At 58.6% G+C, this 18,266-nt stretch overlaps 32 non-coding genes across 32 annotated transcripts; all 32 read left to right on the top strand.

The window, feature by feature from the left end:
• The first annotated feature begins 583 nt into the window (after positions 1-583).
• On the top strand, positions 584-698 carry LOC146325987 (U5 spliceosomal RNA). The gene has a single exon (XR_014771028.1). It is a non-coding gene; the product is annotated as a U5 spliceosomal RNA (small nuclear RNA).
• Positions 699-909: 211 nt separating this feature from the next.
• Positions 910-1,100, top strand: LOC146325986 (U2 spliceosomal RNA). Its single transcript, XR_014770861.1, has one exon. It is a non-coding gene; the product is annotated as a U2 spliceosomal RNA (small nuclear RNA).
• Positions 1,101-1,732: 632 nt separating this feature from the next.
• LOC146325985 (U5 spliceosomal RNA) lies at positions 1,733-1,847 on the top strand. The gene has a single exon (XR_014771027.1). It is a non-coding gene; the product is annotated as a U5 spliceosomal RNA (small nuclear RNA).
• A 191-nt stretch (positions 1,848-2,038) lies between these two features.
• On the top strand, positions 2,039-2,229 carry LOC146325984 (U2 spliceosomal RNA). Its single transcript, XR_014770769.1, has one exon. It is a non-coding gene; the product is annotated as a U2 spliceosomal RNA (small nuclear RNA).
• A 637-nt stretch (positions 2,230-2,866) lies between these two features.
• On the top strand, positions 2,867-2,981 carry LOC146325983 (U5 spliceosomal RNA). Its single transcript, XR_014771139.1, has one exon. It is a non-coding gene; the product is annotated as a U5 spliceosomal RNA (small nuclear RNA).
• A 201-nt stretch (positions 2,982-3,182) lies between these two features.
• LOC146325982 (U2 spliceosomal RNA) lies at positions 3,183-3,373 on the top strand. Its single transcript, XR_014770907.1, has one exon. It is a non-coding gene; the product is annotated as a U2 spliceosomal RNA (small nuclear RNA).
• Positions 3,374-4,005: 632 nt separating this feature from the next.
• Positions 4,006-4,120, top strand: LOC146325981 (U5 spliceosomal RNA). Its single transcript, XR_014770925.1, has one exon. It is a non-coding gene; the product is annotated as a U5 spliceosomal RNA (small nuclear RNA).
• Positions 4,121-4,311: 191 nt separating this feature from the next.
• On the top strand, positions 4,312-4,502 carry LOC146325980 (U2 spliceosomal RNA). The gene has a single exon (XR_014770768.1). It is a non-coding gene; the product is annotated as a U2 spliceosomal RNA (small nuclear RNA).
• Positions 4,503-5,139: 637 nt separating this feature from the next.
• Positions 5,140-5,254, top strand: LOC146325979 (U5 spliceosomal RNA). The gene has a single exon (XR_014771026.1). It is a non-coding gene; the product is annotated as a U5 spliceosomal RNA (small nuclear RNA).
• Positions 5,255-5,455: 201 nt separating this feature from the next.
• On the top strand, positions 5,456-5,646 carry LOC146325978 (U2 spliceosomal RNA). Its single transcript, XR_014770860.1, has one exon. It is a non-coding gene; the product is annotated as a U2 spliceosomal RNA (small nuclear RNA).
• Positions 5,647-6,278: 632 nt separating this feature from the next.
• On the top strand, positions 6,279-6,393 carry LOC146325977 (U5 spliceosomal RNA). Its single transcript, XR_014771025.1, has one exon. It is a non-coding gene; the product is annotated as a U5 spliceosomal RNA (small nuclear RNA).
• A 191-nt stretch (positions 6,394-6,584) lies between these two features.
• LOC146325976 (U2 spliceosomal RNA) lies at positions 6,585-6,775 on the top strand. Its single transcript, XR_014770767.1, has one exon. It is a non-coding gene; the product is annotated as a U2 spliceosomal RNA (small nuclear RNA).
• A 637-nt stretch (positions 6,776-7,412) lies between these two features.
• LOC146325975 (U5 spliceosomal RNA) lies at positions 7,413-7,527 on the top strand. Its single transcript, XR_014771024.1, has one exon. It is a non-coding gene; the product is annotated as a U5 spliceosomal RNA (small nuclear RNA).
• A 201-nt stretch (positions 7,528-7,728) lies between these two features.
• Positions 7,729-7,919, top strand: LOC146325974 (U2 spliceosomal RNA). The gene has a single exon (XR_014770920.1). It is a non-coding gene; the product is annotated as a U2 spliceosomal RNA (small nuclear RNA).
• A 632-nt stretch (positions 7,920-8,551) lies between these two features.
• On the top strand, positions 8,552-8,666 carry LOC146325973 (U5 spliceosomal RNA). The gene has a single exon (XR_014771023.1). It is a non-coding gene; the product is annotated as a U5 spliceosomal RNA (small nuclear RNA).
• A 191-nt stretch (positions 8,667-8,857) lies between these two features.
• Positions 8,858-9,048, top strand: LOC146325972 (U2 spliceosomal RNA). The gene has a single exon (XR_014770766.1). It is a non-coding gene; the product is annotated as a U2 spliceosomal RNA (small nuclear RNA).
• Positions 9,049-9,685: 637 nt separating this feature from the next.
• Positions 9,686-9,800, top strand: LOC146325971 (U5 spliceosomal RNA). Its single transcript, XR_014771022.1, has one exon. It is a non-coding gene; the product is annotated as a U5 spliceosomal RNA (small nuclear RNA).
• Positions 9,801-10,001: 201 nt separating this feature from the next.
• LOC146325970 (U2 spliceosomal RNA) lies at positions 10,002-10,192 on the top strand. Its single transcript, XR_014770859.1, has one exon. It is a non-coding gene; the product is annotated as a U2 spliceosomal RNA (small nuclear RNA).
• A 632-nt stretch (positions 10,193-10,824) lies between these two features.
• LOC146325969 (U5 spliceosomal RNA) lies at positions 10,825-10,939 on the top strand. The gene has a single exon (XR_014771021.1). It is a non-coding gene; the product is annotated as a U5 spliceosomal RNA (small nuclear RNA).
• Positions 10,940-11,130: 191 nt separating this feature from the next.
• LOC146325968 (U2 spliceosomal RNA) lies at positions 11,131-11,321 on the top strand. Its single transcript, XR_014770765.1, has one exon. It is a non-coding gene; the product is annotated as a U2 spliceosomal RNA (small nuclear RNA).
• Positions 11,322-11,958: 637 nt separating this feature from the next.
• Positions 11,959-12,073, top strand: LOC146325967 (U5 spliceosomal RNA). The gene has a single exon (XR_014771020.1). It is a non-coding gene; the product is annotated as a U5 spliceosomal RNA (small nuclear RNA).
• A 191-nt stretch (positions 12,074-12,264) lies between these two features.
• LOC146325966 (U2 spliceosomal RNA) lies at positions 12,265-12,455 on the top strand. The gene has a single exon (XR_014770913.1). It is a non-coding gene; the product is annotated as a U2 spliceosomal RNA (small nuclear RNA).
• A 631-nt stretch (positions 12,456-13,086) lies between these two features.
• LOC146325965 (U5 spliceosomal RNA) lies at positions 13,087-13,201 on the top strand. Its single transcript, XR_014771019.1, has one exon. It is a non-coding gene; the product is annotated as a U5 spliceosomal RNA (small nuclear RNA).
• A 201-nt stretch (positions 13,202-13,402) lies between these two features.
• LOC146325964 (U2 spliceosomal RNA) lies at positions 13,403-13,593 on the top strand. The gene has a single exon (XR_014770857.1). It is a non-coding gene; the product is annotated as a U2 spliceosomal RNA (small nuclear RNA).
• A 632-nt stretch (positions 13,594-14,225) lies between these two features.
• Positions 14,226-14,340, top strand: LOC146325963 (U5 spliceosomal RNA). The gene has a single exon (XR_014771017.1). It is a non-coding gene; the product is annotated as a U5 spliceosomal RNA (small nuclear RNA).
• Positions 14,341-14,531: 191 nt separating this feature from the next.
• LOC146325962 (U2 spliceosomal RNA) lies at positions 14,532-14,722 on the top strand. The gene has a single exon (XR_014770764.1). It is a non-coding gene; the product is annotated as a U2 spliceosomal RNA (small nuclear RNA).
• A 637-nt stretch (positions 14,723-15,359) lies between these two features.
• On the top strand, positions 15,360-15,474 carry LOC146325961 (U5 spliceosomal RNA). The gene has a single exon (XR_014771016.1). It is a non-coding gene; the product is annotated as a U5 spliceosomal RNA (small nuclear RNA).
• Positions 15,475-15,665: 191 nt separating this feature from the next.
• LOC146325960 (U2 spliceosomal RNA) lies at positions 15,666-15,856 on the top strand. Its single transcript, XR_014770912.1, has one exon. It is a non-coding gene; the product is annotated as a U2 spliceosomal RNA (small nuclear RNA).
• A 631-nt stretch (positions 15,857-16,487) lies between these two features.
• Positions 16,488-16,602, top strand: LOC146325959 (U5 spliceosomal RNA). Its single transcript, XR_014771015.1, has one exon. It is a non-coding gene; the product is annotated as a U5 spliceosomal RNA (small nuclear RNA).
• Positions 16,603-16,793: 191 nt separating this feature from the next.
• LOC146325958 (U2 spliceosomal RNA) lies at positions 16,794-16,984 on the top strand. Its single transcript, XR_014770856.1, has one exon. It is a non-coding gene; the product is annotated as a U2 spliceosomal RNA (small nuclear RNA).
• Positions 16,985-17,616: 632 nt separating this feature from the next.
• LOC146325957 (U5 spliceosomal RNA) lies at positions 17,617-17,731 on the top strand. The gene has a single exon (XR_014771014.1). It is a non-coding gene; the product is annotated as a U5 spliceosomal RNA (small nuclear RNA).
• A 191-nt stretch (positions 17,732-17,922) lies between these two features.
• On the top strand, positions 17,923-18,113 carry LOC146325956 (U2 spliceosomal RNA). The gene has a single exon (XR_014770763.1). It is a non-coding gene; the product is annotated as a U2 spliceosomal RNA (small nuclear RNA).
• The last annotated feature ends 153 nt before the right edge of the window (positions 18,114-18,266 follow it).

Below are 18,266 nucleotides of genomic sequence, written 5' to 3'. Positions count from 1 at the left end.
ACCGCAAGCCCGGAGACCGAAAAAGACCGGGGTTCAAAGTGGACGGCACCGCGGCCTGAACAGCGTCCTTAACGCCGCCTTGGCTCGCTGGCGTCCCTGCGGACTCGCGCTCTGAAACTACTGCATTTGAGCCTTGACGGCTGGGGAGGGGGAGGGAGCGCGGCTCGGAACGGAACGGAACGGAAAGAGGAGCAAGACAAAGCCTGACAAAAATGCAGCCAGGTTTGCACTTTGGACAGTCAGACAGAGAGGGAATATTGCCCCATTTTGAGCGGTCCTATATGCCCCTTTGAGTGTGCCGGCTGTTTTCCTTCCGGGTTTTCAGCCCGTCCTCAGCGAGAGTCTGGAGGCGCCTGAGTCTCCCTGGTGCTCGGTAGCCTGCGCCCTACAGCCGGGACTCATCCTATCCGCGAAGCCACTGCCTGTATAGAGCCTGTGAGAGTGTCGGGGGTGTTGGGGGCCAGGGGCAGGGGCAGGGGCGTGGCCCGGGAGTTTGGCGCACGCTAAGCCAAGCCGGGCTTACCGTGAGGCCGGGGACTGGGACGACAGACATCTTGGCTGGCGCGGAGGAGAGAGGCTGTACTTACTCGGGTTTCTCTTCAAAGCGCACAAGTCTTTCGCCTTTTACTAAAGACTTCCGTGGAGAGGAACACCAATGAGTTGAACCCATTTTTGGCAGGCTTTGCCCTTTGGCTGAGCCTTGCGCACTTGTGAAAAGCAAAGCAAAGCAAAGCAAAGCAAAGCAAAGCAAAGCAGCTGTCCTTCAAGTGGGCTCAGAGCCCAGCCATGGAGCCCTTGGGCGGAGGTGCTAAGCAGCGGCCCCCTCTGGTGCGCAGTTGAAACGGCTTCACCGCGGCCGGTGAGGACTGTTCCGGGAGGTGAGGTGGGGCAGCAAGGGGCTGGGTGGTCATCGCTTCTCGGCCTTTTGGCTAAGATCAAGTGTAGTATCTGTTCTTATCAGTTTAATATCTGATACGTCCCCTATAAGGGGACAACATATTAAAGGGATTTTTAGCACCGGGAGCTGAAAAAGGGGCTCGCTCCGTTCACTCCACGCATCGACCCGGTATTGCAGTGCCGCCGGGAACGGTGCACCTTCCTCCTGCCTTGTGGAAAAGCAAAACACCAGTGCAGATTGAGGGCTCCGTGGCTCAACCGCAAGCCCGGAGACCGAAAAAGACCGGGGTTCAAAGTGGACGGCACCGCGGCCTGAACAGCGTCCTTAACGCCGCCTTGGCTCGCTGGCGTCCCTGTGGACTCGCGCTCTGAAATTACTGCATTTGAGCCTTGACGGCTGGGGAGGGGGAGGGAGCGCGACTCGGAACGGAACGGAAAGAGGAGCAAGACAAAGCCTGACAAAAATGCAGCCAGGTTTGCACTTTGGACAGTCAGACAGAGAGGGAATATTGCCCCATTTTGAGCGGTCCTATATGCCCCTTTGAGTGTGCCGGCTGTTTTCCTTCCGGGTTTTCAGCCCATCCTCAGCGAGAGTCTGGAGGCGCCTGAGTCTCCCTGGTGCTCGGTAGCCTGCGCCCTACAGCCGGGACTCATCCTATCCGCGAAGCCACTGCCTGTATAGAGCCTGTGAGAGTGTCGGGGGTGTTGGGGGCCAGGGGCAGGGGCAGGGGCGTGGCCCGGGAGTTTGGCGCACGCTAAGCCAAGCCGGGCTTACCGTGAGGCCGGGGACTGGGACGACAGAGGTCTTGGCTGGCGCGGAGGAGAGGGGCTGTACTTACTCGGGTTTCTCTTCAAAGCGCACAAGTCTTTCGCCTTTTACTAAAGACTTCCGTGGAGAGGAACACCAATGAGTTGAACCCATTTTTGGCAGGCTTTGCCCTTTGGCTGAGCCTTGCGCACTTGTGAAAAGCAAAGCAAAGCAAAGCAGCTGTCCTTCAAGTGGGCTCAGAGCCCAGCCATGGAGCCCTTGGGCGGAGGTGCTAAGCAGCGGCCCCCTCTGGTGCGCAGTTGAAACGGCTTCACCGCGGCCGGTGAGGACTGTTCCGGGAGGTGGGGTGGGGCAGCAAGGGGCTGGGGGGTCATCGCTTCTCGGCCTTTTGGCTAAGATCAAGTGTAGTATCTGTTCTTATCAGTTTAATATCTGATACGTCCCCTATAAGGGGACAACATATTAAAGGGATTTTTAGCACCGGGAGCTGAAAAAGGGGCTCGCTCCGTTCACTCCACGCATCGACCCGGTATTGCAGTGCCGCCGGGAACGGTGCACCCTCCTCCTGCCTTGTGGAAAAGCAAAACGCCAGTGCAGATTGAGGGCTCCATGGCTCAACCGCAAGCCCGGAGACCGAAAAAGACCGGGGTTCAAAGTGGACGGCACCGCGGCCTGAACAGCGTCCTTAACGCCGCCTTGGCTCGCTGGCGTCCCTGTGGACTCGCGCTCTGAAACTACTGCATTTGAGCCTTGACGGCTGGGGAGGGGGAGGGAGCGCGGCTCGGAACGGAACGGAACGGAAAGAGGAGCAAGACAAAGCCTGACAAAAATGCAGCCAGGTTTGCACTTTGGACAGTCAGACAGAGAGGGAATATTGCCCCATTTTGAGCGGTCCTATATGCCCCTTTGAGTGTGCCGGCTGTTTTCCTTCCGGGTTTTCAGCCCGTCCTCAGCGAGAGTCTGGAGGCGCCTGAGTCTCCCTGGTGCTCGGTAGCCTGCGCCCTACAGCCGGGACTCATCCTATCCGCGAAGCCACTGCCTGTATAGAGCCTGTGAGAGTGTCGGGGGTGTTGGGGGCCAGGGGCAGGGGCAGGGGCGTGGCCCGGGAGTTTGGCGCACGCTAAGCCAAGCCGGGCTTACCGTGAGGCCGGGGACTGGGACGACAGACATCTTGGCTGGCGCGGAGGAGAGGGGCTGTACTTACTCGGGTTTCTCTTCAAAGCGCACAAGTCTTTCGCCTTTTACTAAAGACTTCCGTGGAGAGGAACACCAATGCGTTGAACCCATTTTTGGCAGGCTTTGCCCTTTGGCTGAGCCTTGCGCACTTGTGAAAAGCAAAGCAAAGCAAAGCAAAGCAAAGCAGCTGTCCTTCAAGTGGGCTCAGAGCCCAGCCATGGAGCCCTTGGGCGGAGGTGCTAAGCAGCGGCCCCCTCTGGTGCGCAGTTGAAACGGCTTCACCGCGGCCGGTGAGGACTGTTCCGGGAGGTGGGGTGGGGCAGCAAGGGGCTGGGGGGTCATCGCTTCTCGGCCTTTTGGCTAAGATCAAGTGTAGTATCTGTTCTTATCAGTTTAATATCTGATACGTCCCCTATAAGGGGACAACATATTAAAGGGATTTTTAGCACCGGGAGCTGAAAAAGGGGCTCGCTCCGTTCACTCCACGCATCGACCCGGTATTGCAGTGCCGCCAGGAACGGTGCACCTTCCTCCTGCCTTGTGGAAAAGCAAAACGCCAGTGCAGATTGAGGGCTCCGTGGCTCAACCGCAAGCCCGGAGACCGAAAAAGACCGGGGTTCAAAGTGGACGGCACCGCAGCCTGAACAGCGTCCTTAACGCCGCCTTGGCTCGCTGGCGTCCCTGCGGACTCGCGCTCTGAAACTACTGCATTTGAGCCTTGACGGCTGGGGAGGGGGAGGGAGCGCGGCTCGGAACGGAACGGAAAGAGGAGCAAGACAAAGCCTGACAAAAATGCAGCCAGGTTTGCACTTTGGACAGTCAGACAGAGAGGGAATATTGCCCCATTTTGAGCGGTCCTATATGCCCCTTTGAGTGTGCCGGCTGTTTTCCTTCCGGGTTTTCAGCCCATCCTCAGCGAGAGTCTGGAGGCGCCTGAGTCTCCCTGGTGCTCGGTAGCCTGCGCCCTACAGCCGGGACTCATCCTATCCGCGAAGCCACTGCCTGTATAGAGCCTGTGAGAGTGTCGGGGGTGTTGGGGGCCAGGGGCAGGGGCAGGGGCGTGGCCCGGGAGTTTGGCGCACGCTAAGCCAAGCCGGGCTTACCCTGAGGCCGGGGACTGGGACGACAGAGGTCTTGGCTGGCGCGGAGGAGAGGGGCTGTACTTACTCGGGTTTCTCTTCAAAGCGTACAAGTCTTTCGCCTTTTACTAAAGACTTCCGTGGAGAGGAACACCAATGAGTTGAACCCATTTTTGGCAGGCTTTGCCCTTTGGCTGAGCCTTGCGCACTTGTGAAAAGCAAAGCAAAACAAAGCAGCTGTCCTTCAAGTGGGCTCAGAGCCCAGCCATGGAGCCCTTGGGCGGAGGTGCTAAGCAGCGGCCCCCTCTGGTGCGCAGTTGAAACGGCTTCACCGCGGCAGGTGAGGACTGTTCCGGGAGGTGGGGTGGGGCAGCAAGGGGCTGGGGGGTCATCGCTTCTCGGCCTTTTGGCTAAGATCAAGTGTAGTATCTGTTCTTATCAGTTTAATATCTGATACGTCCCCTATAAGGGGACAACATATTAAAGGGATTTTTAGCACCGGGAGCTGAAAAAGGGGCTCGCTCCGTTCACTCCACGCATCGACCCGGTATTGCAGTGCCGCCGGGAACGGTGCACCCTCCTCCTGCCTTGTGGAAAAGCAAAACGCCAGTGCAGATTGAGGGCTCCGTGGCTCAACCGCAAGCCCGGAGACCGAAAAAGACCGGGGTTCAAAGTGGACGGCACCGCGGCCTGAACAGCGTCCTTAACGCCGCCTTGGCTCGCTGGCGTCCCTGCGGACTCGCGCTCTGAAACTACTGCATTTGAGCCTTGACGGCTGGGGAGGGGGAGGGAGCGCGGCTCGGAACGGAACGGAACGGAAAGAGGAGCAAGACAAAGCCTGACAAAAATGCAGCCAGGTTTGCACTTTGGACAGTCAGACAGAGAGGGAATATTGCCCCATTTTGAGCGGTCCTATATGCCCCTTTGAGTGTGCCGGCTGTTTTCCTTCCGGGTTTTCAGCCCGTCCTCAGCGAGAGTCTGGAGGCGCCTGAGTCTCCCTGGTGCTCGGTAGCCTGCGCCCTACAGCCGGGACTCATCCTATCCGCGAAGCCACTGCCTGTATAGAGCCTGTGAGAGTGTCGGGGGTGTTGGGGGCCAGGGGCAGGGGCAGGGGCGTGGCCCGGGAGTTTGGCGCACGCTAAGCCAAGCCGGGCTTACCGTGAGGCCGGGGACTGGGACGACAGACATCTTGGCTGGCGCGGAGGAGAGGGGCTGTACTTACTCGGGTTTCTCTTCAAAGCGCACAAGTCTTTCGCCTTTTACTAAAGACTTCCGTGGAGAGGAACACCAATGAGTTGAACCCATTTTTGGCAGGCTTTGCCCTTTGGCTGAGCCTTGCGCACTTGTGAAAAGCAAAGCAAAGCAAAGCAAAGCAAAGCAGCTGTCCTTCAAGTGGGCTCAGAGCCCAGCCATGGAGCCCTTGGGCAGAGGTGCTAAGCAGCGGCCCCCTCTGGTGCGCAGTTGAAACGGCTTCACCGCGGCCGGTGAGGACTGTTCCGGGAGGTGGGGTGGGGCAGCAAGGGGCTGGGTGGTCATCGCTTCTCGGCCTTTTGGCTAAGATCAAGTGTAGTATCTGTTCTTATCAGTTTAATATCTGATACGTCCCCTATAAGGGGACAACATATTAAAGGGATTTTTAGCACCGGGAGCTGAAAAAGGGGCTCGCTCCGTTCACTCCACGCATCGACCCGGTATTGCAGTGCCGCCGGGAACGGTGCACCTTCCTCCTGCCTTGTGGAAAAGCAAAACGCCAGTGCAGATTGAGGGCTCCGTGGCTCAACCGCAAGCCCGGAGACCGAAAAAGACCGGGGTTCAAAGTGGACGGCACCGCGGCCTGAACAGCGTCCTTAACGCCGCCTTGGCTCGCTGGCGTCCCTGCGGACTCGCGCTCTGAAACTACTGCATTTGAGCCTTGACGGCTGGGGAGGGGGAGGGAGCGCGGCTCGGAACGGAACGGAAAGAGGAGCAAGACAAAGCCTGACAAAAATGCAGCCAGGTTTGCACTTTGGACAGTCAGACAGAGAGGGAATATTGCCCCATTTTGAGCGGTCCTATATGCCCCTTTGAGTGTGCCGGCTGTTTTCCTTCCGGGTTTTCAGCCCATCCTCAGCGAGAGTCTGGAGGCGCCTGAGTCTCCCTGGTGCTCGGTAGCCTGCGCCCTACAGCCGGGACTCATCCTATCCGCGAAGCCACTGCCTGTATAGAGCCTGTGAGAGTGTCGGGGGTGTTGGGGGCCAGGGGCAGGGGCAGGGGCGTGGCCCGGGAGTTTGGCGCACGCTAAGCCAAGCCGGGCTTACCCTGAGGCCGGGGACTGGGACGACAGAGGTCTTGGCTGGCGCGGAGGAGAGGGGCTGTACTTACTCGGGTTTCTCTTCAAAGCGCACAAGTCTTTCGCCTTTTACTAAAGACTTCCGTGGAGAGGAACACCAATGAGTTGAACCCATTTTTGGCAGGCTTTGCCCTTTGGCTGAGCCTTGCGCACTTGTGAAAAGCAAAGCAAAGCAAAGCAGCTGTCCTTCAAGTGGGCTCAGAGCCCAGCCATGGAGCCCTTGGGCGGAGGTGCTAAGCAGCGGCCCCCTCTGGTGCGCAGTTGAAACGGCTTCACCGCGGCCGGTGAGGACTGTTCCGGGAGGTGGGGTGGGGCAGCAAGGGGCTGGGGGGTCATCGCTTCTCGGCCTTTTGGCTAAGATCAAGTGTAGTATCTGTTCTTATCAGTTTAATATCTGATACGTCCCCTATAAGGGGACAACATATTAAAGGGATTTTTAGCACCGGGAGCTGAAAAAGGGGCTCGCTCCGTTCACTCCACGCATCGACCCGGTATTGCAGTGCCGCCGGGAACGGTGCACCCTCCTCCTGCCTTGTGGAAAAGCAAAACGCCAGTGCAGATTGAGGGCTCCGTGGCTCAACCGCAAGCCCGGAGACCGAAAAAGACCGGGGTTCAAAGTGGACGGCACCGCGGCCTGAACAGCGTCCTTAACGCCGCCTTGGCTCGCTGGCGTCCCTGCGGACTCGCGCTCTGAAACTACTGCATTTGAGCCTTGACGGCTGGGGAGGGGGAGGGAGCGCGGCTCGGAACGGAACGGAACGGAAAGAGGAGCAAGACAAAGCCTGACAAAAATGCAGCCAGGTTTGCACTTTGGACAGTCAGACAGAGAGGGAATATTGCCCCATTTTGAGCGGTCCTATATGCCCCTTTGAGTGTGCCGGCTGTTTTCCTTCCGGGTTTTCAGCCCGTCCTCAGCGAGAGTCTGGAGGCGCCTGAGTCTCCCTGGTGCTCGGTAGCCTGCGCCCTACAGCCGGGACTCATCCTATCCGCGAAGCCACTGCCTGTATAGAGCCTGTGAGAGTGTCGGGGGTGTTGGGGGCCAGGGGCAGGGGCAGGGGCGTGGCCCGGGAGTTTGGCGCACGCTAAGCCAAGCCGGGCTTACCGTGAGGCCGGGGACTGGGACGACAGACATCTTGGCTGGCGCGGAGGAGAGGGGCTGTACTTACTCGGGTTTCTCTTCAAAGCGCACAAGTCTTTCGCCTTTTACTAAAGACTTCCGTGGAGAGGAACACCAATGAGTTGAACCCATTTTTGGCAGGCTTTGCCCTTTGGCTGAGCCTTGCGCACTTGTGAAAAGCAAAGCAAAGCAAAGCAAAGCAAAGCAGCTGTCCTTCAAGTGGGCTCAGAGCCCAGCCATGGAGCCCTTGGGCAGAGGTGCTAAGCAGCGGCCGCCTCTCGTGCGCAGTTGAAACGGCTTCACCGCGGCCGGTGAGGACTGTTCCGGGAGGTGGGGTGGGGCAGCAAGGGGCTGGGTGGTCATCGCTTCTCGGCCTTTTGGCTAAGATCAAGTGTAGTATCTGTTCTTATGAGTTTAATATCTGATACGTCCCCTATAAGGGGACAACATATTAAAGGGATTTTTAGCACCGGGAGCTGAAAAAGGGGCTCGCTCCGTTCACTCCACGCATCGACCCGGTATTGCAGTGCCGCCAGGAACGGTGCACCTTCCTCCTGCCTTGTGGAAAAGCAAAACGCCAGTGCAGATTGAGGGCTCCGTGGCTCAACCGCAAGCCCGGAGACCGAAAAAGACCGGGGTTCAAAGTGGACGGCACCGCAGCCTGAACAGCGTCCTTAACGCCGCCTTGGCTCGCTGGCGTCCCTGCGGACTCGCGCTCTGAAACTACTGCATTTGAGCCTTGACGGCTGGGGAGGGGGAGGGAGCGCGGCTCGGAACGGAACGGAAAGAGGAGCAAGACAAAGCCTGACAAAAATGCAGCCAGGTTTGCACTTTGGACAGTCAGACAGAGAGGGAATATTGCCCCATTTTGAGCGGTCCTATATGCCCCTTTGAGTGTGCCGGCTGTTTTCCTTCCGGGTTTTCAGCCCATCCTCAGCGAGAGTCTGGAGGCGCCTGAGTCTCCCTGGTGCTCGGTAGCCTGCGCCCTACAGCCGGGACTCATCCTATCCGCGAAGCCACTGCCTGTATAGAGCCTGTGAGAGTGTCGGGGGTGTTGGGGGCCAGGGGCAGGGGCAGGGGCGTGGCCCGGGAGTTTGGCGCACGCTAAGCCAAGCCGGGCTTACCCTGAGGCCGGGGACTGGGACGACAGAGGTCTTGGCTGGCGCGGAGGAGAGGGGCTGTACTTACTCGGGTTTCTCTTCAAAGCGCACAAGTCTTTCGCCTTTTACTAAAGACTTCCGTGGAGAGGAACACCAATGAGTTGAACCCATTTTTGGCAGGCTTTGCCCTTTGGCTGAGCCTTGCGCACTTGTGAAAAGCAAAGCAAAACAAAGCAGCTGTCCTTCAAGTGGGCTCAGAGCCCAGCCATGGAGCCCTTGGGCGGAGGTGCTAAGCAGCGGCCCCCTCTGGTGCGCAGTTGAAACGGCTTCACCGCGGCAGGTGAGGACTGTTCCGGGAGGTGGGGTGGGGCAGCAAGGGGCTGGGGGGTCATCGCTTCTCGGCCTTTTGGCTAAGATCAAGTGTAGTATCTGTTCTTATCAGTTTAATATCTGATACGTCCCCTATAAGGGGACAACATATTAAAGGGATTTTTAGCACCGGGAGCTGAAAAAGGGGCTCGCTCCGTTCACTCCACGCATCGACCCGGTATTGCAGTGCCGCCGGGAACGGTGCACCCTCCTCCTGCCTTGTGGAAAAGCAAAACGCCAGTGCAGATTGAGGGCTCCGTGGCTCAACCGCAAGCCCGGAGACCGAAAAAGACCGGGGTTCAAAGTGGACGGCACCGCGGCCTGAACAGCGTCCTTAACGCCGCCTTGGCTCGCTGGCGTCCCTGCGGACTCGCGCTCTGAAACTACTGCATTTGAGCCTTGACGGCTGGGGAGGGGGAGGGAGCGCGGCTCGGAACGGAACGGAACGGAAAGAGGAGCAAGACAAAGCCTGACAAAAATGCAGCCAGGTTTGCACTTTGGACAGTCAGACAGAGAGGGAATATTGCCCCATTTTGAGCGGTCCTATATGCCCCTTTGAGTGTGCCGGCTGTTTTCCTTCCGGGTTTTCAGCCCGTCCTCAGCGAGAGTCTGGAGGCGCCTGAGTCTCCCTGGTGCTCGGTAGCCTGCGCCCTACAGCCGGGACTCATCCTATCCGCGAAGCCACTGCCTGTATAGAGCCTGTGAGAGTGTCGGGGGTGTTGGGGGCCAGGGGCAGGGGCAGGGGCGTGGCCCGGGAGTTTGGCGCACGCTAAGCCAAGCCGGGCTTACCGTGAGGCCGGGGACTGGGACGACAGACATCTTGGCTGGCGCGGAGGAGAGGGGCTGTACTTACTCGGGTTTCTCTTCAAAGCGCACAAGTCTTTCGCCTTTTACTAAAGACTTCCGTGGAGAGGAACACCAATGAGTTGAACCCATTTTTGGCAGGCTTTGCCCTTTGGCTGAGCCTTGCGCACTTGTGAAAAGCAAAGCAAAGCAAAGCAAAGCAAAGCAGCTGTCCTTCAAGTGGGCTCAGAGCCCAGCCATGGAGCCCTTGGGCAGAGGTGCTAAGCAGCGGCCCCCTCTGGTGCGCAGTTGAAACGGCTTCACCGCGGCCGGTGAGGACTGTTCCGGGAGGTGGGGTGGGGCAGCAAGGGGCTGGGTGGTCATCGCTTCTCGGCCTTTTGGCTAAGATCAAGTGTAGTATCTGTTCTTATCAGTTTAATATCTGATACGTCCCCTATAAGGGGACAACATATTAAAGGGATTTTTAGCACCGGGAGCTGAAAAAGGGGCTCGCTCCGTTCACTCCACGCATCGACCCGGTATTGCAGTGCCGCCGGGAACGGTGCACCTTCCTCCTGCCTTGTGGAAAAGCAAAACGCCAGTGCAGATTGAGGGCTCCGTGGCTCAACCGCAAGCCCGGAGACCGAAAAAGACCGGGGTTCAAAGTGGACGGCACCGCGGCCTGAACAGCGTCCTTAACGCCGCCTTGGCTCGCTGGCGTCCCTGCGGACTCGCGCTCTGAAACTACTGCATTTGAGCCTTGACGGCTGGGGAGGGGGAGGGAGCGCGGCTCGGAACGGAACGGAAAGAGGAGCAAGACAAAGCCTGACAAAAATGCAGCCAGGTTTGCACTTTGGACAGTCAGACAGAGAGGGAATATTGCCCCATTTTGAGCGGTCCTATATGCCCCTTTGAGTGTGCCGGCTGTTTTCCTTCCGGGTTTTCAGCCCATCCTCAGCGAGAGTCTGGAGGCGCCTGAGTCTCCCTGGTGCTCGGTAGCCTGCGCCCTACAGCCGGGACTCATCCTATCCGCGAAGCCACTGCCTGTATAGAGCCTGTGAGAGTGTCGGGGGTGTTGGGGGCCAGGGGCAGGGGCAGGGGCGTGGCCCGGGAGTTTGGCGCACGCTAAGCCAAGCCGGGCTTACCCTGAGGCCGGGGACTGGGACGACAGAGGTCTTGGCTGGCGCGGAGGAGAGGGGCTGTACTTACTCGGGTTTCTCTTCAAAGCGCACAAGTCTTTCGCCTTTTACTAAAGACTTCCGTGGAGAGGAACACCAATGAGTTGAACCCATTTTTGGCAGGCTTTGCCCTTTGGCTGAGCCTTGCGCACTTGTGAAAAGCAAAGCAAAGCAAAGCAGCTGTCCTTCAAGTGGGCTCAGAGCCCAGCCATGGAGCCCTTGGGCGGAGGTGCTAAGCAGCGGCCCCCTCTGGTGCGCAGTTGAAACGGCTTCACCGCGGCCGGTGAGGACTGTTCCGGGAGGTGGGGTGGGGCAGCAAGGGGCTGGGGGGTCATCGCTTCTCGGCCTTTTGGCTAAGATCAAGTGTAGTATCTGTTCTTATCAGTTTAATATCTGATACGTCCCCTATAAGGGGACAACATATTAAAGGGATTTTTAGCACCGGGAGCTGAAAAAGGGGCTCGCTCCGTTCACTCCACGCATCGACCCGGTATTGCAGTGCCGCCGGGAACGGTGCACCCTCCTCCTGCCTTGTGGAAAAGCAAAACGCCAGTGCAGATTGAGGGCTCCGTGGCTCAACCGCAAGCCCGGAGACCGAAAAAGACCGGGGTTCAAAGTGGACGGCACCGCGGCCTGAACAGCGTCCTTAACGCCGCCTTGGCTCGCTGGCGTCCCTGCGGACTCGCGCTCTGAAACTACTGCATTTGAGCCTTGACGGCTGGGGAGGGGGAGGGAGCGCGGCTCGGAACGGAACGGAACGGAAAGAGGAGCAAGACAAAGCCTGACAAAAATGCAGCCAGGTTTGCACTTTGGACAGTCAGACAGAGAGGGAATATTGCCCCATTTTGAGCGGTCCTATATGCCCCTTTGAGTGTGCCGGCTGTTTTCCTTCCGGGTTTTCAGCCCGTCCTCAGCGAGAGTCTGGAGGCGCCTGAGTCTCCCTGGTGCTCGGTAGCCTGCGCCCTACAGCCGGGACTCATCCTATCCGCGAAGCCACTGCCTGTATAGAGCCTGTGAGAGTGTCGGGGGTGTTGGGGGCCAGGGGCAGGGGCAGGGGCGTGGCCCGGGAGTTTGGCGCACGCTAAGCCAAGCCGGGCTTACCGTGAGGCCGGGGACTGGGACGACAGACATCTTGGCTGGCGCGGAGGAGAGGGGCTGTACTTACTCGGGTTTCTCTTCAAAGCGCACAAGTCTTTCGCCTTTTACTAAAGACTTCCGTGGAGAGGAACACCAATGAGTTGAACCCATTTTTGGCAGGCTTTGCCCTTTGGCTGAGCCTTGCGCACTTGTGAAAAGCAAAGCAAAGCAAAGCAGCTGTCCTTCAAGTGGGCTCAGAGCCCAGCCATGGAGCCCTTGGGCAGAGGTGCTAAGCAGCGGCCCCCTCTGGTGCGCAGTTGAAACGGCTTCACCGCGGCCGGTGAGGACTGTTCCGGGAGGTGGGGTGGGGCAGCAAGGGGCTGGGTGGTCATCGCTTCTCGGCCTTTTGGCTAAGATCAAGTGTAGTATCTGTTCTTATCAGTTTAATATCTGATACGTCCCCTATAAGGGAACAACATATTAAAGGGATTTTTAGCACCGGGAGCTGAAAAAGGGGCTCGCTCCGTTCACTCCACGCATCGACCCGGTATTGCAGTGCCGCCGGGAACGGTGCACCCTCCTCCTGCCTTGTGGAAAAGCAAAACGCCAGTGCAGATTGAGGGCTCCGTGGCTCAACCGCAAGCCCAGAGACCGAAAAAGACCGGGGTTCAAAGTGGACGGCACCGCGGCCTGAACAGCGTCCTTAACGCCGCCTTGGCTCGCTGGCGTCCCTGCGGACTCGCGCTCTGAAACTACTGCATTTGAGCCTTGACGGCTGGGGAGGGAGCGCGGCTCGGAACGGAACGGAACGGAAAGAGGAGCAAGACAAAGCCTGACAAAAATGCAGCCAGGTTTGCACTTTGGACAGTCAGACAGAGAGGGAATATTGCCCCATTTTGAGCGGTCCTATATGCCCCTTTGAGTGTGCCGGCTGTTTTCCTTCCGGGTTTTCAGCCCGTCCTCAGCGAGAGTCTGGAGGCGCCTGAGTCTCCCTGGTGCTCGGTAGCCTGCGCCCTACAGCCGGGACTCATCCTATCCGCGAAGCCACTGCCTGTATAGAGCCTGTGAGAGTGTCGGGGGTGTTGGGGGCCAGGGGCAGGGGCAGGGGCGTGGCCCGGGAGTTTGGCGCACGCTAAGCCAAGCCGGGCTTACCGTGAGGCCGGGGACTGGGACGACAGACATCTTGGCTGGCGCGGAGGAGAGGGGCTGTACTTACTCGGGTTTCTCTTCAAAGCGCACAAGTCTTTCGCCTTTTACTAAAGACTTCCGTGGAGAGGAACACCAATGAGTTGAACCCATTTTTGGCAGGCTTTGCCCTTTGGCTGAGCCTTGCGCACTTGTGAAAAGCAAAGCAAAGCAAAGCAAAGCAAAGCAGCTGTCCTTCAAGTGGGCTCAGAGCCCAGCCATGGAGCCCTTGGGCAGAGGTGCTAAGCAGCGGCCGCCTCTCGTGCGCAGTTGAAACGGCTTCACCGCGGCCGGTGAGGACTGTTCCGGGAGGTGGGGTGGGGCAGCAAGGGGCTGGGTGGTCATCGCTTCTCGGCCTTTTGGCTAAGATCAAGTGTAGTATCTGTTCTTATCAGTTTAATATCTGATACGTCCCCTATAAGGGGACAACATATTAAAGGGATTTTTAGCACCGGGAGCTGAAAAAGGGGCTCGCTCCGTTCACTCCACGCATCGACCCGGTATTGCAGTGCCGCCGGGAACGGTGCACCTTCCTCCTGCCTTGTGGAAAAGCAAAACGCCAGTGCAGATTGAGGGCTCCGTGGCTCAACCGCAAGCCCGGAGACCGAAAAAGACCGGGGTTCAAAGTGGACGGCACCGCGGCCTGAACAGCGTCCTTAACGCCGCCTTGGCTCGCTGGCGTCCCTGCGGACTCGCGCTCTGAAACTACTGCATTTGAGCCTTGACGGCTGGGGAGGGGGAGGGAGCGCGGCTCGGAACGGAACGGAAAGAGGAGCAAGACAAAGCCTGACAAAAATGCAGCCAGGTTTGCACTTTGGACAGTCAGACAGAGAGGGAATATTGCCCCATTTTGAGCGGTCCTATATGCCCCTTTGAGTGTGCCGGCTGTTTTCCTTCCGGGTTTTCAGCCCATCCTCAGCGAGAGTCTGGAGGCGCCTGAGTCTCCCTGGTGCTCGGTAGCCTGCGCCCTACAGCCGGGACTCATCCTATCCGCGAAGCCACTGCCTGTATAGAGCCTGTGAGAGTGTCGGGGGTGTTGGGGGCCAGGGGCAGGGGCAGGGGCGTGGCCCGGGAGTTTGGCGCACGCTAAGCCAAGCCGGGCTTACCCTGAGGCCGGGGACTGGGACGACAGAGGTCTTGGCTGGCGCGGAGGAGAGGGGCTGTACTTACTCGGGTTTCTCTTCAAAGCGCACAAGTCTTTCGCCTTTTACTAAAGACTTCCGTGGAGAGGAACACCAATGAGTTGAACCCATTTTTGGCAGGCTTTGCCCTTTGGCTGAGCCTTGCGCACTTGTGAAAAGCAAAGCAAAGCAAAGCAGCTGTCCTTCAAGTGGGCTCAGAGCCCAGCCATGGAGCCCTTGGGCGGAGGTGCTAAGCAGCGGCCCCCTCTGGTGCGCAGTTGAAACGGCTTCACCGCGGCCGGTGAGGACTGTTCCGGGAGGTGGGGTGGGGCAGCAAGGGGCTGGGGGGTCATCGCTTCTCGGCCTTTTGGCTAAGATCAAGTGTAGTATCTGTTCTTATCAGTTTAATATCTGATACGTCCCCTATAAGGGGACAACATATTAAAGGGATTTTTAGCACCGGGAGCTGAAAAAGGGGCTCGCTCCGTTCACTCCACGCATCGACCCGGTATTGCAGTGCCGCCGGGAACGGTGCACCCTCCTCCTGCCTTGTGGAAAAGCAAAACGCCAGTGCAGATTGAGGGCTCCGTGGCTCAACCGCAAGCCCGGAGACCGAAAAAGACCGGGGTTCAAAGTGGACGGCACCGCGGCCTGAACAGCGTCCTTAACGCCGCCTTGGCTCGCTGGCGTCCCTGCGGACTCGCGCTCTGAAACTACTGCATTTGAGCCTTGACGGCTGGGGAGGGGGAGGGAGCGCGGCTCGGAACGGAACGGAACGGAAAGAGGAGCAAGACAAAGCCTGACAAAAATGCAGCCAGGTTTGCACTTTGGACAGTCAGACAGAGAGGGAATATTGCCCCATTTTGAGCGGTCCTATATGCCCCTTTGAGTGTGCCGGCTGTTTTCCTTCCGGGTTTTCAGCCCGTCCTCAGCGAGAGTCTGGAGGCGCCTGAGTCTCCCTGGTGCTCGGTAGCCTGCGCCCTACAGCCGGGACTCATCCTATCCGCGAAGCCACTGCCTGTATAGAGCCTGTGAGAGTGTCGGGGGTGTTGGGGGCCAGGGGCAGGGGCAGGGGCGTGGCCCGGGAGTTTGGCGCACGCTAAGCCAAGCCGGGCTTACCGTGAGGCCGGGGACTGGGACGACAGACATCTTGGCTGGCGCGGAGGAGAGGGGCTGTACTTACTCGGGTTTCTCTTCAAAGCGCACAAGTCTTTCGCCTTTTACTAAAGACTTCCGTGGAGAGGAACACCAATGAGTTGAACCCATTTTTGGCAGGCTTTGCCCTTTGGCTGAGCCTTGCGCACTTGTGAAAAGCAAAGCAAAGCAAAGCAGCTGTCCTTCAAGTGGGCTCAGAGCCCAGCCATGGAGCCCTTGGGCAGAGGTGCTAAGCAGCGGCCCCCTCTGGTGCGCAGTTGAAACGGCTTCACCGCGGCCGGTGAGGACTGTTCCGGGAGGTGGGGTGGGGCAGCAAGGGGCTGGGTGGTCATCGCTTCTCGGCCTTTTGGCTAAGATCAAGTGTAGTATCTGTTCTTATCAGTTTAATATCTGATACGTCCCCTATAAGGGAACAACATATTAAAGGGATTTTTAGCACCGGGAGCTGAAAAAGGGGCTCGCTCCGTTCACTCCACGCATCGACCCGGTATTGCAGTGCCGCCGGGAACGGTGCACCCTCCTCCTGCCTTGTGGAAAAGCAAAACGCCAGTGCAGATTGAGGGCTCCGTGGCTCAACCGCAAGCCCAGAGACCGAAAAAGACCGGGGTTCAAAGTGGACGGCACCGCGGCCTGAACAGCGTCCTTAACGCCGCCTTGGCTCGCTGGCGTCCCTGCGGACTCGCGCTCTGAAACTACTGCATTTGAGCCTTGACGGCTGGGGAGGGAGCGCGGCTCGGAACGGAACGGAACGGAAAGAGGAGCAAGACAAAGCCTGACAAAAATGCAGCCAGGTTTGCACTTTGGACAGTCAGACAGAGAGGGAATATTGCCCCATTTTGAGCGGTCCTATATGCCCCTTTGAGTGTGCCGGCTGTTTTCCTTCCGGGTTTTCAGCCCGTCCTCAGCGAGAGTCTGGAGGCGCCTGAGTCTCCCTGGTGCTCGGTAGCCTGCGCCCTACAGCCGGGACTCATCCTATCCGCGAAGCCACTGCCTGTATAGAGCCTGTGAGAGTGTCGGGGGTGTTGGGGGCCAGGGGCAGGGGCAGGGGCGTGGCCCGGGAGTTTGGCGCACGCTAAGCCAAGCCGGGCTTACCCTGAGGCCGGGGACTGGGACGACAGAGGTCTTGGCTGGCGCGGAGGAGAGGGGCTGTACTTACTCGGGTTTCTCTTCAAAGCGCACAAGTCTTTCGCCTTTTACTAAAGACTTCCGTGGAGAGGAACACCAATGAGTTGAACCCATTTTTGGCAGGCTTTGCCCTTTGGCTGAGCCTTGCGCACTTGTGAAAAGCAAAGCAAAGCAAAGCAGCTGTCCTTCAAGTGGGCTCAGAGCCCAGCCATGGAGACCTTGGGCGGAGGTGCTAAGCAGCGGCCCCCTCTGGTGCGCAGTTGAAACGGCTTCACCGCGGCCGGTGAGGACTGTTCCGGGAGGTGGGGTGGGGCAGCAAGGGGCTGGGGGGTCATCGCTTCTCGGCCTTTTGGCTAAGATCAAGTGTAGTATCTGTTCTTATCAGTTTAATATCTGATACGTCCCCTATAAGGGGACAACATATTAAAGGGATTTTTAGCACCGGGAGCTGAAAAAGGGGCTCGCTCCGTTCACTCCACGCATCGACCCGGTATTGCAGTGCCGCCGGGAACGGTGCACCTTCCTCCTGCCTTGTGGAAAAGCAAAACGCCAGTGCAGATTGAGGGCTCCGTGGCTCAACCACAAGCCCGGAGACCGAAAAAGACCGGGGTTCAAAGTGGACGGCACCGCGGCCTGAACAGCGTCCTTAACGCCGCCTTGGCTCGCTGGCGTCCCTGCGGACTCGCGCTCTGAAACTACTGCATTTGAGCCTTGACGGCTGGGGAGGGGGAGGGAGCGCGGCTCGGAACGGAACGGAAAGAGGAGCAAGACAAAGCCTGACAAAAATGCAGCCAGGTTTGCACTTTGGACAGTCAGACAGAGAGGGAATATTGCCCCATTTTGAGCGGTCCTATATGCCCCTTTGAGTGTGCCGGCTGTTTTCCTTCCGGGTTTTCAGCCCATCCTCAGCGAGAGTCTGGAGGCGCCTGAGTCTCCCTGGTGCTCGGTAGCCTGCGCCCTACAGCCGGGACTCATCCTATCCGCGAAGCCACTGCCTGTATAGAGCCTGTGAGAGTGTCGGGGGTGTTGGGGGCCAGGGGCAGGGGCAGGGGCGTGGCCCGGGAGTTTGGCGCACGCTAAGCCAAGCCGGGCTTACCCTGAGGCCGGGGACTGGGACGACAGAGGTCTTGGCTGGCGCGGAGGAGAGGGGCTGTACTTACTCGGGTTTCTCTTCAAAGCGCACAAGTCTTTCGCCTTTTACTAAAGACTTCCGTGGAGAGGAACACCAATGAGTTGAACCCATTTTTGGCAGGCTTTGCCCTTTGGCTGAGCCTTGCGCACTTGTGAAAAGCAAAGCAAAGCAAAGCAGCTGTCCTTCAAGTGGGCTCAGAGCCCAGCCATGGAGCCCTTGGGCGGAGGTGCTAAGCAGCGGCCCCCTCTGGTGCGCAGTTGAAACGGCTTCACCGCGGCCGGTGAGGACTGTTCCGGGAGGTGGGGTGGGGCAGCAAGGGGCTGGGGGGTCATCGCTTCTCGGCCTTTTGGCTAAGATCAAGTGTAGTATCTGTTCTTATCAGTTTAATATCTGATACGTCCCCTATAAGGGGACAACATATTAAAGGGATTTTTAGCACCGGGAGCTGAAAAAGGGGCTCGCTCCGTTCACTCCACGCATCGACCCGGTATTGCAGTGCCGCCGGGAACGGTGCACCCTCCTCCTGCCTTGTGGAAAAGCAAAACGCCAGTGCAGATTGAGGGCTCCGTGGCTCAACCGCAAGCCCGGAGACCGAAAAAGACCGGGGTTCAAAGTGGACGGCACCGCGGCCTGAACAGCGTCCTTAACGCCGCCTTGGCTCGCTGGCGTCCCTG

The sequence above is a fragment of the Lutjanus erythropterus genome, chromosome 6 (assembly GCF_056507025.1).
Source record: "Lutjanus erythropterus isolate fLutEry1 chromosome 6, fLutEry1.hap2, whole genome shotgun sequence".
NCBI classification, from domain to species: Eukaryota; Metazoa; Chordata; class Actinopteri; order Lutjaniformes; family Lutjanidae; genus Lutjanus; species Lutjanus erythropterus.
This window is presented reverse-complemented; position numbering and strand designations above follow the sequence as displayed.